The sequence below is a fragment of the Equus asinus genome, chromosome 7 (genome assembly GCF_041296235.1).
Source record: "Equus asinus isolate D_3611 breed Donkey chromosome 7, EquAss-T2T_v2, whole genome shotgun sequence".
NCBI classification, from domain to species: domain Eukaryota; kingdom Metazoa; phylum Chordata; class Mammalia; order Perissodactyla; family Equidae; genus Equus; species Equus asinus.
Window position 1 is genome coordinate 66,758,157 of NC_091796.1, and position 14,296 is coordinate 66,772,452.

The following is a 14,296-nucleotide window of genomic DNA, read 5'->3' on the forward strand; positions in this document are numbered from 1 at the left end:
GCTGCATTTTTAAATACGTGTGCCAGTGCTCTTGCACAAGAAATGCAAAGGATTTTCGATCGGTGAGTGTGCCAGATACCGTCTGGCTGCTCAGGTCCATCCTTACCCTTCCTTACCCATCTCTACCTCTGGGGTAGGGAGCCTGTAAACTATGTTTCCCAGACGTTTTTGCCAGCTGCTTATTAGATTCTGCCGATGGGAGGCACTGACGGGAGACTACAAAGTGGGGAGTGGGAGAAGCGATTTTATCTTCCAGCTCTGGGCAGCAGTAGTGGCACTGAAAGCAGCGTCAGTGGCAGCAAGGGCCTCTCCTGGTTCTTGCTCAGCAGCCAGATTGCGACTGTGACAGTGAACATGCGCATTTCTCCTTTCTCCTGTAGGGGCTTTTTACAGTTTCTTATCTCTGAATATTTTGCGTTTTGGACTCGCTAATTTCTCCACCACCTTTGTGGCCAATTACCTGTATTAAATCCCCTCTGAAATATCTGTAATACTTTTTGTTTTCTGGCTAGACACTGGCTGCTGCACAGCCACTGACCATTACACATTGACAAATGAACAAATCAATATACAATCACATCCTTATTTGCTTAAAAGTATATGTACAAAACCTCTTTGAACTATGAATTGCATTTGAAATCAAATAATACAAGAAATAAAGAGAAAAGTGACTAGCAACAGGTATACTGAATGTATCTCCATTCAATAGTAGGAGATACATTTAAAATCAGAAGAATATAATTGTAAGAAATTCAGTGAGTCATAGGGGAATCAGAAGGCCTCCAAACCAGCGCATCTGCTAGCCAGCTCCCTGCCTTTGGCAACCAACATCAACTCCTCTGCCTCATTTTCACCCTCTGTGAAATGAAAGGGTCAGATTCGGTCAACTCTCAGTGTGTTTCTCAGGCTGGAATTTTAGGGACGTATGCTTTTGAGTAAAATCTTCTTTGGACAGCTGGATGGGAAAATCCTCCATTTGTGTGGGGAGCCTGGGCTTGGCTGGAGTTTCCAATTAGCCTGACCCTGAAATGCACGCCTGTGGGCAGCCCCTGTTAGCACATCCCGGGCCCCGTCCATTGCCAGATGTTTGTCTTTGCTGTGTGCACAGAAACTATTTCAAAAGCTGTGGATGCCAAGCCATTGCCATGGCAGTGACCTCTAATGACCTTCACATTATACTCACAAATGCAGCAGCGCAAGTTCATGCAAGGTGCATATGATGAAATTAATAGCCCTATAATGAATAGGAGGATTGTGCCAGGAATCTGTCACATTATTAAATACAAGAGAACAGTTTTAGGCATTGCAAGTCTGTTTTTCACTGTAAGTTTGCTCTGCTATTTATCTTTGATTTATGTCCCTTAATGTGTTTCCCCATCACCATATATATTTTGTTGATATTAATGTATTCATGCATCTTGAAATTGTCTAATTAATTCTTGCTTTCCCAATGAGTTATGTAAGTTGGTGGATTATTTTGATAAATATTATAATGAAGAAAACAGAAGAATGGAGCTAAAATACTAACTTAATTTATCATACACATGGCAAAGAAGTTTAGGCTATGATTTCCCCTCTGAAATTAACTAATATTTCTTACTGCTTTTCCTAATTAAAACTTATCCCTTTCCTACATCCTAAGGGTACCATTTTTATTCCTACAAATATTTAGGAGCTACCACGTATCAAGTCACTGTGTTGGATGTTTTGGAGGATATTAAATTAAACATAAACAGACCTCCCTCCCCAAGGTGATTTTTAAACAGGATCTCTCAACCTCATCACTACTGACATTTGGGCCCAGATGATTCTTTGTTGTGGGGGGCTGCTGTATGCCTCGTAGGCTGTTTAGCAGCATCCCTGGCCTCTATACCCTAGGATGTCGATGACACTCCTCTCCCCCAAGTTGTTACAACCAAAAATATCTCTAGACATTGCCAAATATCCCCTGGAAGGAGGCAAAATTTCCCCTCACCCTGTTTTGGTCACTTTGGTGTACTCAGCACCTAGCACCATGCTTGGCACATAGTAGGTCCTAAATAATACTCGTGGAGCGTTGAACTATACTGCCAAATAGACTAAAGAGAGGTACAGATAAAATACTAGAGGAGTCTAGAAGAGGACTTGCGCCTGGAGGGCTGGGGGTCCAGGAAGAAGGATTCCTGGAGGAGATACCATGGGGAAATGGGGTTGTGGAGGACATCTTAAGCAGGAGTGCTCTGAGTGGACAGGCAGCTGGGACACCAGTTGAACTGGACTGCAGGTGGGCAGAGGGGCGGGTTCAGGCCAGGGCAGAAGGGACTTGGATTCAGATCACGGAGGGTCTGGAATGGCAGATTTGAGTTAAAGCGGGTTCACAAAACCATGGGAAATCATAGCAGTAAATGAGTAGGGACCGGCATATGTCCTGCTGATGGTGTGTAGGGTGGAGAGACCGTAGAGATGGAGAAACCAGTTAGGATATTTTTATCAAAGGGCATGAACCAGGCTTGCAGCAGGCCCGAGAGCTTCCAGGGAGGTCGAGCCAAGTAGGGGGACTTGAGGGAGGCCCCTTCCCTTGTGAGTATGACGTCTGCACTCCTTAGCAGGACGTTTGCAGCCCTTCTCTACTCCCCAGCCTCTTCTCTTGCCATATCCTCTGTTAATCACCCCCTCTCTCCTACTCCCATCCTCTTCTTTTTTTTCCTTTAAGATTTTATTTTTCCTTTTTCTCCCCAAAGCCCCCTGGTACATAGTTGTATATTTTTAGGTGTAGGTCCTTTTAGTTGTGGCATGTGGAATGCCACCTCAGCATGGCTTGATGAGCGGTGCCATGTTCGCGCCCAGGATCCAAACCCGTGAAACCCTGGGCTGCCATGCAGTGGAGTGCACGAACTTAGCCACTCAGCCACGGGGCCAGCCCCCCATCCTCTTCTCAGACTCAGCTGACCCTTATTCCCCACAGCGTTAAACCAGAATCTTTCAAACAGCATCTGTCCTTCACACTATTTCTGGAACACTCTCTCTACCTTCATCTCCTTGGAAAATTCTTATTCACCCTTCAAAATGCTGTTCAGGCCCCATCTCCTTCACAAAGCATGCTTGGGTCAGTCAGGGTGGAGTAGACACTCCTCTGAGTCCTGTGCATATACGTTTTTACACAGACCACATTGTATCGTGATTACCTTCTGCATCTTCTACTAAGCTGTTAGCTCCTTGAGTGTAAGAATTGTGTCTTGTTCCCTTTGTATTTTTTTATTTGCTTGGCACAATGACTAGAAAATAACATTTGTAAAATAAGATCCTTTAGGTTTGGTGCTTAGGAAGTCCCTGGTAGCTTTCCAGGAGAGTGTCAGTGGATAGCACAGGTGGGAGTTGGTTAAAGGAGACTGGAGGGTTAAGGAGCAAGTCAGAGGTGAGAAGCAGAGACACTGTGGAGACGGCTCTGTTGAGAAGTGTGGGGCGAAGGGCGAATATAGTGATCAAGCTGTGTTCAAACCCTGGCTCCACCATGTACTTGTTGTGCAAACTTGAGCAAGTCGCTTAACTCCTCCTGGAGTGTTTATTTCCTCGTTTGCAAAAAATGGGCAAGATAACAAAAAATGGGCAAGATAACCCAAATCTTCCTTATAAGGTTGTCAGGGATTAAATTAGTTAATCCACGTAAAGAGCTTAGGATAGTGTTTGACATATAAGGAGTGCTCTTTTAAAAAGCAGACCAGACAAGAATGAGATAACTGCCAGGGATGTGTTGGTTGAGCGCTTGGGTTTCGGCTTGGCAGGCTTGGCATATCTGTGGGCTGAGGGGAAGGAGCGAGTCCGGAGGGATGGAGGCAGCAAGCCAAAGGGGGAGGATACCTGGTGGAAGAAGGCATCGCTGAGGCAGCCAGCCTTCCCTGAGGTTGAAGAGAAGCCGGAGACGCGTGGAGAAGCTGGCCAGAGGACCGAGATGAGGGAGCACACTCGGATGTCATTTCTCTTTTGTGAGATGTGAGAGACGTGCTATGTCTTATTTAGCTTTGCAGGCAGGTTCTGTTCCCCCTTGTAGCACTTCTCTTATGATTTTTTTTTGTCAAAATCCATTTTCCCTTGCACATATGTGAGATGATGTATGCGTAAGTTATTGCACTCTAGCTTATAATAGCAGAACGTTGGAACCAACCTAAATGACCCCTGTTTTGGGACTGGTTATATACATTATGAAACTCGAGAGAATACTATGCAGCTGTAACAAAGAACTCTATGTACTGATGTGGAATGACCACCGAGAGCTGTAGTTGAGTGAGAAAAGCAAAATGCCCAGCAGTGACATGGCATGCCACCATTTTGCCACCATTTTCAACCATTGTAATAAAAAGAGGAAGGGTGAAATCTAAAGAGATGGATTTGTAGAGGCTTAAAATATTCCTGAAATATATACAAAATATTGATAAAATTTGTTGCCCTCAAGGGGAGGAAACTCAATGGCTGGGGGACCAGGGTGGAAGGGAGACGTCTCACTCTATATGTCTTTTTGAACTCTTTGAAGTTAGAACATGAAAATGCACTTTCTATGCAAAACAACTCAATTAAAAATATTGAAAGTGTCTACAAATGGTTCCAGTTCTGTTCTCAATGTTTGGTGTGGTTTCTTGGGGGTTACAGGTATAACAACAACAAGGAGAACCGCAACAGCAGTGTCAACCACATCTGCTGTTCATAACACCAGCTGTCTTCTAAGGAAAGTCCTTGCTGAGCACTGCAGGTTGCCTTGTTCTACTGGGCACTGCCATCATTTCGTACACGTGAATTTGGGAGTAGGTGCTCTGGAGAAGCAGAATTTCCCTGCATAGGAAAGATGTTCCTAGACAAATCCCAGACAAAATAAGTGAGAAGGAAATTTGGGATGGGAGACAACAGAAGCAAATAAGATGGAGGTGCAGATGGGGTTGCTGCTGGGGATAGAAACATGAGAAACGGAAGGCCAGGGCAGCCCGACTGACTGGCACAATTTTATGTTGTTCTTCTTTTGTGCAGAATGTGACGTCATTTCCCTGTGATCCCCAAATCTTAATTCTGCTACAGACAACAGTTATAGATATTTTTCAAAGGGTTGTTGTGAAAATCAAATGAGCTAATACACATAGGTGCTTTGAATAGTGTTTGATACATAGTGAGCACTCAATAAATCTTAGTTGTTAATAATAAGGCTAATTATTTGAACTCATTTTGAAGGTGGGGACTTTGGAGAGTGAGTACCAAGTTTGGGTCAGTTCTGGAGTGGAGATAAAGGGATGCAGAGTGGACAAAATTTCAGCAGACACAGGGAATTGGGGGTCAAGGACAGTATAAATGTGGAAGCCTGTGGGGAGCTGAGGAGTTTTGGGGAGAGGGCTGTGGGCTTTGGTAAAAGGGTGTAAATCCATCTTATCTAGATTTAAGTGGCTATGAACCCCCAGCTAACATCTGAGTTACAGAGCCAGCTGGTGCCCCAAGTTCATTTGACTCCAGTAATTACAGAGGGACAGCAAAAACATCCCCATACGCGTGACTGGAACTCAGCACCTGCAGTGTCCCTGGGGGTGGACGTGGAGGAGGCTGCTGGGGAAGAGTCTGTCCTTTTGCTGTTCATTTAACACTTTATAGCTAGTTTTGTAATGTGAGCCTAATGAAAAACCAATAGCAAGTTTATACACTGGAATTATCCAATTTTTTTTTTTTTTGCACTGAGGAAGGAAGCCCTGAGCTAACATCTGTGCCAATCTTCCTCTGCTTTATATGCAGGTCACTGCGGCTGACAAGTGGTGTAGGTTCACACCTGGGATCCGAACCCATGAACCTGGGCCGCCAAAGCAGAAGGCACTGAACTCAACCCCTGTGTCACTGGGCGGTCCCTGGAATTATCCAAATTTTATAGAAATTGTTGCTATGGTTTGGTAGCTTAAAAATGAATGTAGCTTCAGGAGGAGCCCATTCAAACATATCTAGCACTTCGGGGTGTCTGTTACATGTAGAAAATGGAGGTCTGATTAGCCTCAAGGTCATTGTTGATGGCCAAAGACCCCCAGGATTTGACGCCGTTCCTTAAAGGTCTGTCTTCAGGAGGACGTGCATCTAGGGATGCACATACCACCACCAGCCACTGTTGTGCAGATTTAAACTGAATTTGAGTTATAGGAAAATGGCTTTATGAGTCAAAAAATGTAGTATCACCTTCTATGTCAATTGCCTGAATGTGTCCTCATTGCCCCCAGATTATTTAACTCAATTTTGGTTCTACAGCCGGTTTTCTGTCTTGGAAGGAACTTTTTAGAGAAGGAGTAACTGAGTATCCATATTTATTTCCCTAAGGCTATAATTCAGGTACAAGTGCAACCTGGGATGATGATTGGGGGTCAGACAACCTGTGTTTGAGGGCTGGCTCTGTCACTTAGCTGGCAAATTTGAGCTGTTTCACGGATTTCCACATAGAGGCTTTTCCTTTGTAAAGGTTTATATTCTTTTTTTAAATGCTCATACTTCTTGGGAAGTGTCATGCCTTAAACCTCTCTCTCTCTCTTTCTCTCTTTCTTTCTTTCCCCATCCATCCATCCACCCATTTATCTGTCTATGTATCCAATCTATCCCTTACTGCTAATTAAATCTTTTTCTAAAAGCAACTTCTGGGTAAGGAGGGCAAGTAGAAGAAGTGGCTGGTGCTTAACAACACACCTCAGGGTGTCTCTGCCCTTGCCCTGGGCTGGTGCTGACCTCCTGGATTTTATGTGCAGGCCCTGACCCTCCTTTTTAAACTAGGCATATCCTGGCAGTAGCAGGCCATGGTAAGGAGATCTCAGCAGCGCTGGTTGCTTACTCCAGACAAAGACACATCCTTTTTATTCTGGGCAAGCTCCTCCTGGATAGATCCCTGGTCCGTCCTGGAACATGTCCTCCAGGGCAGCCTCATCTCATTCCAGTTCAGATTCCAGGCATTTGTCAGGATGAATTTATATGCCCAAAGGTGGATCGGTGCCTCTGCTAGAGCTATGAAATCTGCCAGTTGGCAGCCTCCTGGCAGAGTGGTCTCAGAAAGTCTGCTTAAGCTGGGTGATTAAGCTCTGGTTGCTCCCAGATTTGAGGTAGGCTTGTATGCAATGGGTGGCCTGCATTTCAGATTCATGCATTTGTACATTCGACGTGTATTAAGCACTCTCCATGAACCAGGCACTCTGAGCCACTGAATATTGGAAAGTGCCCAGGACACCTCCCATCACCTCTGTTCAGTTGCTGGAGCTCTGCACTCACCGGGAGGTGGGCCCAAAAACTCTGCGACCCTTCCAGGGCTAAGTGGGACTTATTCGGTGGGAGCAAGCTGGTGGGGGACCTCAACGGCTGACCTTGAGTTGGCTGACCAAAGGGTTATACTTCCTGCCCACGGCTGGAGCACCAGGGTCTGCAGAGCTGTGTCTGCTTCCTGATGGGAAGGACCATCAGGTAAGGAGTAAGGAGGGGAGGGAGTGAATTTCCATTCTCTCTGTCAGGGTGACAACAGTCTGACCTGAGCCTCTACATGGGCTTTATGGGTCAGGCCTCAGCAGGCCTAAACAGGGGTTCTGATGGGCAGTAGAGGTCAGGACCTGGTAGTTTGTGGAGAGGAGGGACGAATGTGGCCAGAGAGATATATTCAGGACTAGAGAACTGACCATAGCCCAGAACGGAGTAGAGACAAAGTCGTAGGTGGGCTGAGGACCAGTAGCCTGGGCAGACAGCGTGGGTACAGGGCCCAGGCGAGGGGAGGAGGTTTGACCCTCCTGGCAGGAGGAGTTCGATCTTTTTCCTTATATTCCCTGCGCCCAGCACAGCACTTAGTACAAATGGTAGTTAGTTTGAATTAAGTTCCATAGACAATTCCTTAAATCCACTGTCTCTCTATCAGGTGCACTAAATTCAGCTGAAGCTCACAGATCACTGTCACCCATGATGCGAAGGATGGGGGAAGAGGCAGTCTTTGGGCACTGCCTTCTGCCAAGCACAGAGCTAAGTAGTTTACATTATTGATCCATAGGAACCTTTAATGAACCTCACAAAGTAGATAAGATCATCTCCATGTAGATGAGCAAGCTGAGCCTCAGAGAAGTTATTTGCCCAAGTTCACATGGCTATGCTGTGGTGAGGATGGGGCTGTGCCGTATGGGAGTCCAGGATAGGACAATTTCCAAAGCCCAGATCTACGCACACCTCCCCCAAGAGCCCCTTGGGGGCAGAGGTCATGCCTTGGTCATCTTTGTGCTCCTGCCATGGGGCCTGAACATGGAAAACAATCAATATGCTTTTGAAGAATGAATGAATGAGTAGATGACAAGTGAATGATGGATGGAGTTGCATCTTTGTGGACGGATATGTGTTTGATGAGTCCTTGGCCATGAAGTTCACACACATGGGATGGATGGAGACTCAGTTTTCGAAGTCCTAGCCATAAAAGGCAGGGACCACCGTTTCGGTTTCTTTGACGTCCTGTGTTCAGTAGGTGCTATGTTAATACCCTATTGATAGTAATGCTCCTGCCACCTGAACTTTATCAGGAACAGCTGAGGTGTCCGAAAGACAGCATCACATATGTTCGAAACCAGTGGAAGTTTTGAGCATTTGTTCAGCTATGGGAGGAACACTTGGAACTTTTTCTTCCTTTATCTGAGCCATTTTTATTGCCTCACGAAACCAAAAGATGACAAGCACATTTCCAACTGTTTCTGGGACTTAACGGCTGCTCCCTTCTTGAAAGCAATTCAAAATCTGTCTATGCAAACACACGTTTTCTACAAACGAAAGTTTATCAGCTACATATAGAAAAATGTCACCAGAGGACTAATTTGGCAGCTTTGTTGATTACCCATTGTAATGAGCCTTATTACATAATTAAAAGAATTTTTTTTCCTAACTGCATTTCACTACTAATTAACATTTTACACATTCTTCAGTGGACACTTTGGGTTGAATCAGAGACATAATTATGTCATTTCTATGCAAAGAGCAGCTTATGAATTATTAATTATTATTAAATCTCTTGATTAAAGACTAATTCATAAGTAAACATATTACAGCTCCCCACATATTGCTCTCTAGAAGCCGTCCTTTGCGATTTCTGAAGTTCCTTGTCTCCTGCTAAATATCAAGGACTGAAGAATGACAGAAGCTGGCCACACAAATTCCAAGGAGCAAAAGTCATCCATTTCAAACTCTACTTAAATGTTTAACTATGATTAAGCTTTTTGTCTTTCAGTTGCTTTTGAAGTTATGAAGCACGTGCAGGGGGCAAGCGGGCTATGGAAAGCAAGACACTCACTCCCTTCGTATATTCTTCAACTCTGCAATGGAGAATTGTCGTCTCAGGTGCACAAGCAGCTCTGCCGCCTGAGGCCACACCACCTGGATGCACTGGGAATGACAGTCTCTGTGGTGCCCGGGGCAGCCCCTCCCAGGGAAATCCCTGGGACCCAGTCAGCCCCCAGTTGGGGAGGAGAAAACTCATGGGTCCTCCTGCAGGAAAGTTTCTTCCCAGCCACCTCGGGGCGTCTCAGCTGTCTCCTCCCTTCAGGTCCATCCTCCAGCCCGGGCCCTGGCTGGCGATGCTCTGACCTGGCACTGGCCACACCCGTGCAGGCTTTGAATGCTGCTCATATCACACCACGGGTGGCACAGCTGTGGCCATTCTCTCCCCAGTAGACAGCTGGCGAAGCTGACGAGGGACCTCTTCCTGAAGTACACTTTATTTCGGTTCACAGACCTGTTTGCTTCCTATTCCTGGTTTCCATCACACCTCCACCAGGCTGTCTGCTCTGGAATTAGGGCATTGGCTAATATTTGTAGATGATTCCTAATTTCTGCTTTCTCAAGTTTACTGTAAGTAGCAAGCTTTTGTAAGTTATTTCTGTGGGAGGGTATTTTTTAAAAATCACCAACATAAATTCTAGAAATCCCTGACTATTTTACTCATTTACCATGAGTGAACTTTGACCTGCGCCTTGGCCTGGCTGTTCTGTGTGTGTTTTGTTTCCTTGGTGGGAAGAGTTACTTTAGGCTGCTTGGAGGGTCCAAGCTGAGAATTATTGGGTGGTATTGTGTTACTTTCCACATTGTTTAACAAACTCATACACACACATACATGCTCTCACTGCTGGCAACATTAGCACAACAATGTTTTGTATTTATATGTATTTAGTAAAACTGTCCACATCTATCACCTCATTTGATCTTCATAATTCCCATGTAACAGTAGAAAGCATTGTTACTCTGATTTTATCCAAAAGGAAGTGGTATGTCACAAAAGGCTAAATGGCAGGGCCCTTGTCCTATAGCTACTTCCTCTTGAAGGTAGGAGCAGACCTTTGTCCTTAACGTCAACTTCACTGCTCTTCTCAATACCCAAAATCCCATTAACCCTCTCCGCAGCCCCTCCTTACATATGTCCACCTGGTGAAAGAGGAACCTGGGGGGAAGCCCAGTTAATAGGTTTCTCTTCTCCATATCCCAGTACTTCTCCAACCTGGTTGATCTGTTATTTGGGCTAAAGACTTCTCATGACTGGTTAAAGAATAAACATCCCTAGAATGAACTAATATATCCCTATTATATCATCAAAGTCACTTCCCACTAGCATGCTAGAGTTTAATGATTCCTTTCCCGAGAGCATGCTTTTCTAGAAGTGAAGAAAGCATCATCGACTTTGATCAGGCAAAATTGGAGGTCCAGGATGCACTTCACAGTGGATACAGAGCTTCAGACTTTAGCGTGGGCCATAAAGTCCTAAGCTGACATAGTTGGTTACAGAGCTGAACGACTGGATCTCGCAGGAACATTGCTGGCAAAGAAGGCTTCACTTGAGACCCAGGGACAGAAGGAGAGAGTCAGACACCTCTTTGTGTTGGCTCTGGTCACATGTGATGGCCCCTCTTCATCTCATCCCTTAACTTTCAAACAAAATGTCTCCCTATCTCCTGACTTGGAGGGCCAAGGCCTTGTCATTAAAACTGGAATTCCAGCTTTGCTCTGAGGACACAAGACCTCCTGGCCTTTTGACCAGGAAATGATGCTGTCCCTCAGCCTAGTCTGGATTTCATGTTGCTGATCAAGTTGCTGCAGTAACAAGACGCTTCCGTGAAGAGCAAGACTCAGCTCTCTGACCTGCTGCCCTACCAGCCGCCACATTAGAAACTCTTATGCTGATAACTACACCTGGACATCTGGTTGAGTGTGTCCCTTGCCCATAGATCGTGGCTTTTACCTGTACTTCTTCCTTCCCCCACCTCCATGCCCTTCCCAGCCATGGACTGTTCAAGGTGGGGAACTCTAAGTGGCCCAGTCCAAACACTCGTATGAAATTTCAACAATTTCAACAAGAGAAGATCTTGCGGTGGGGAAATATAGCCATATGCCCTGCTCTTGATTTCCATTTGACTTAAAAAAAAAAGAGTATACTGCTCTTTAGGCTCTTACGTAGCATCAAAATTCTACATGCATAGTTCCTGGAACTTAATAGGTATTCTATAATTATCTAATGAATGAACGAATTTCAGCTCCTGACTGCCCTGAAGACCCATCCTACCTCCAATAGCTTTCTCCCCCGCCTTGGCACACTCAGTGCCAAAATGCTTCTCTGAACCAGCCCCACTCCCTCAGCCTCTGAGATCTTCCTATGCAAACTCAATCTCCTGGAAGGGGGTCTAATCCAGAAGTCCAGGACAGAGTTTCTTCAGCCTTCTGCCACTTAGCCTGGCCTGAGCTGTCCTTGGCAATGGGGATGGAGTTTAGGTCCTGGTCAAAAGCCTGGCTGTCAAGACTCCAGCCCATCCTGGGGCCGAGGGGAGAGAACTGCGGAAGGTTATTGCAAGGACTCAGGAGACTCTACTTCAACCCACCCTTGTGTTGTCCCTGGGAGATGACACGGATAAGGGAGTAACCAGGAAGCTGCAGAAATAAGACTCCCAAAGGTTTACCAGGTCAGGTTAGAAAGAAAGCCTCAGCTCTTCTACAACAGAGCCCAGTGTTCCTCCCAGACTTAGCAATAGAACCAAACCCATGAGAGTGATCCCAGTGAGGCTTTAATACAGTTTCCCAGCTTCTACCTCATCAGCCCCCGCAATGACCACACATTAGCTCTCCAAAAATGTCTTCGTCCTGGTCCGTGATTCAACCTGCATCCACATTCATGATGACTCCCAGAGCTCAGCTTAGCCCACCTTCCTTGGCACCTTCTGCTGAATTGCCTAGTCCTGCCTGAGGCATTTCTGCTGCTCTGTTTCATATAGGTGCTGTCCTGACCACTCACACCACTGCTGTTATTCAAGGCACTGGTGATCCAGTTGAGGAGCAAACTATTTAGGGAAAGCTGAGCTGCTGTAACAAGATCCAGCAAAAATTCAGTGGCCCCAGAAATACAGAAGTTTCTTTCTCTTTCATATCCTCATCCAGGGAAACGTTCCAGGTGAGTAGCCGACTCTCCTCATTATTTAGGGTTTCAGGCTGGTGGTGCCTCTTCCATCTTCGACACCTGACTCCCACGGTCACTTGTTCTTTGCCTTTCCCCACCCCAAGGGAAACAGAAAAGAAAGCATGGAAGAGGTACAGCCTGGTCTTAAGCTTCCACATCCTGGAAGTGGCCTGCATCACTTCCATCCACATTCCATTGTCCATTAGTCCCATGGCCAGAGTTAAGTAACAGCAAAGGAGGCTGGGAAACACAGTCCAGTTGCATGCCCAGTTACATACCAGAAGAAGTGGGTTTGGTGGACAGCTAGCAATCTCTGCCACAAGGAAAGAGGACACACACATGTGACACTGTAGGTCACATGTCTGAGACATGAACCCAGGGAAGAATAACACCAATTCTGAGTAGCAGGAAGCTGTGAAGGAGATCAATTTCTAAAGACTTTATGAAGATATTTTGCTTTGATTATGGTGGTAAGGGACAGTGTTAGCAGAGGAGAGTTAAGATGTGGAGATATGCACCTGTTCACTGTATCCATCCACTCATTCATTCAGCTAATCCTTTGGAATGCCAATGATAGGAATAAGAAGGCAACGTCTAGGAGCCAGAACACAAATGAGCTTGAACGGATGACAGGGACTGTGTTGGGGCGTAACATGCAGAAGAAGCTTGTGAGGCTGATGAAGTAGGGAGACCAGATGAAAGGTCAATGTCCCCTAATGGAAATCAGAGCTCACTACCAGACAAGAGAAAAGTTCTGTTTGATTGAGCTAGCAGCTGTATGTGGAATAATAGTAGAGAGAAATCAGATGAATCAGGATAAGATGGAAGGCAATTGTCAAAAAATTAGAGATAAGGCAATGAGTCCTGGATTAAGAGTGCAACTAAAGAAATAAAAAGGAAGATATCAAAAGCAAAGAAAATGAGCAAGACATGGTGACTGATCTGATGTGGGAAGCGAAGAAGAATGAATTTCTGAGCCTGAAGAATGTAGGAACATTGACACAAGGGAAAATTGGGAGAGGAGGGTGATCAAGCAGTGCTTGGCTTGTTAACTTTTTATATCCAAGTAGAGACATCTTATGGATAAGCGGAGATACAAAACTCCAGAGAGAATGAGAAATTAGGGCTAGAAATTGGAGGCTTGGGAGAGATGCATGTGAGCAATGTTGAAATGTTTATATACCTCAGGAATGGGTAAAGAGACAGAGAGAATGTCTCAGGATGGAGCCAGGTGTGACAGGCACACCAGTGACACTTTGTGTCTGGTGAGATATTACTAAGATGGCTTTGCCTAGGGAATCCTGACCCGGGAAACCAGCCACAAGCACAGGAAGCAGTTACACATTCCATTTTTATCGTCTCTTTCATATGTGGACACAAAATGTTTTCTTAATTGACTGTCCTCATTTTTTCTAAATTCTGCGAGAAAGCTTCCAGGGAGATAAGGCACGAGGAGGTGAAGTCATTGCTTTTAGTCTCGTGAGTTACTGGCTGTAGTAGTAATACAACTCGAGACCATATCCATTAGGACAGTGTTCCCCGAGCCTGAGAATCGATCAGCCATGGTTTCATTAAGTGAAGGCATGATGCTTGAAGACACAGCGGTCACTGTATTTCCTGGCATCACAAAAGTCGTTGCAGTATTGAGATCTTATCCCTATTGTTCAGACAGTCACACTTTCTATGTATTATTGAGTGTTTGAATCCTGAAAGCTAGCCTCAAGCAATCTTCCAGCAGCTGGACTGGGCTATTTGAGTCTCTCATCAGGCTTCCATTCATTTCATCTCTGAAATCTAACCATCTAATCTAATAAAATTATAAAAGATTCTAAACTGCTCAGCAGTTAATCAGCTTAGGCCAAGAGAATTAAA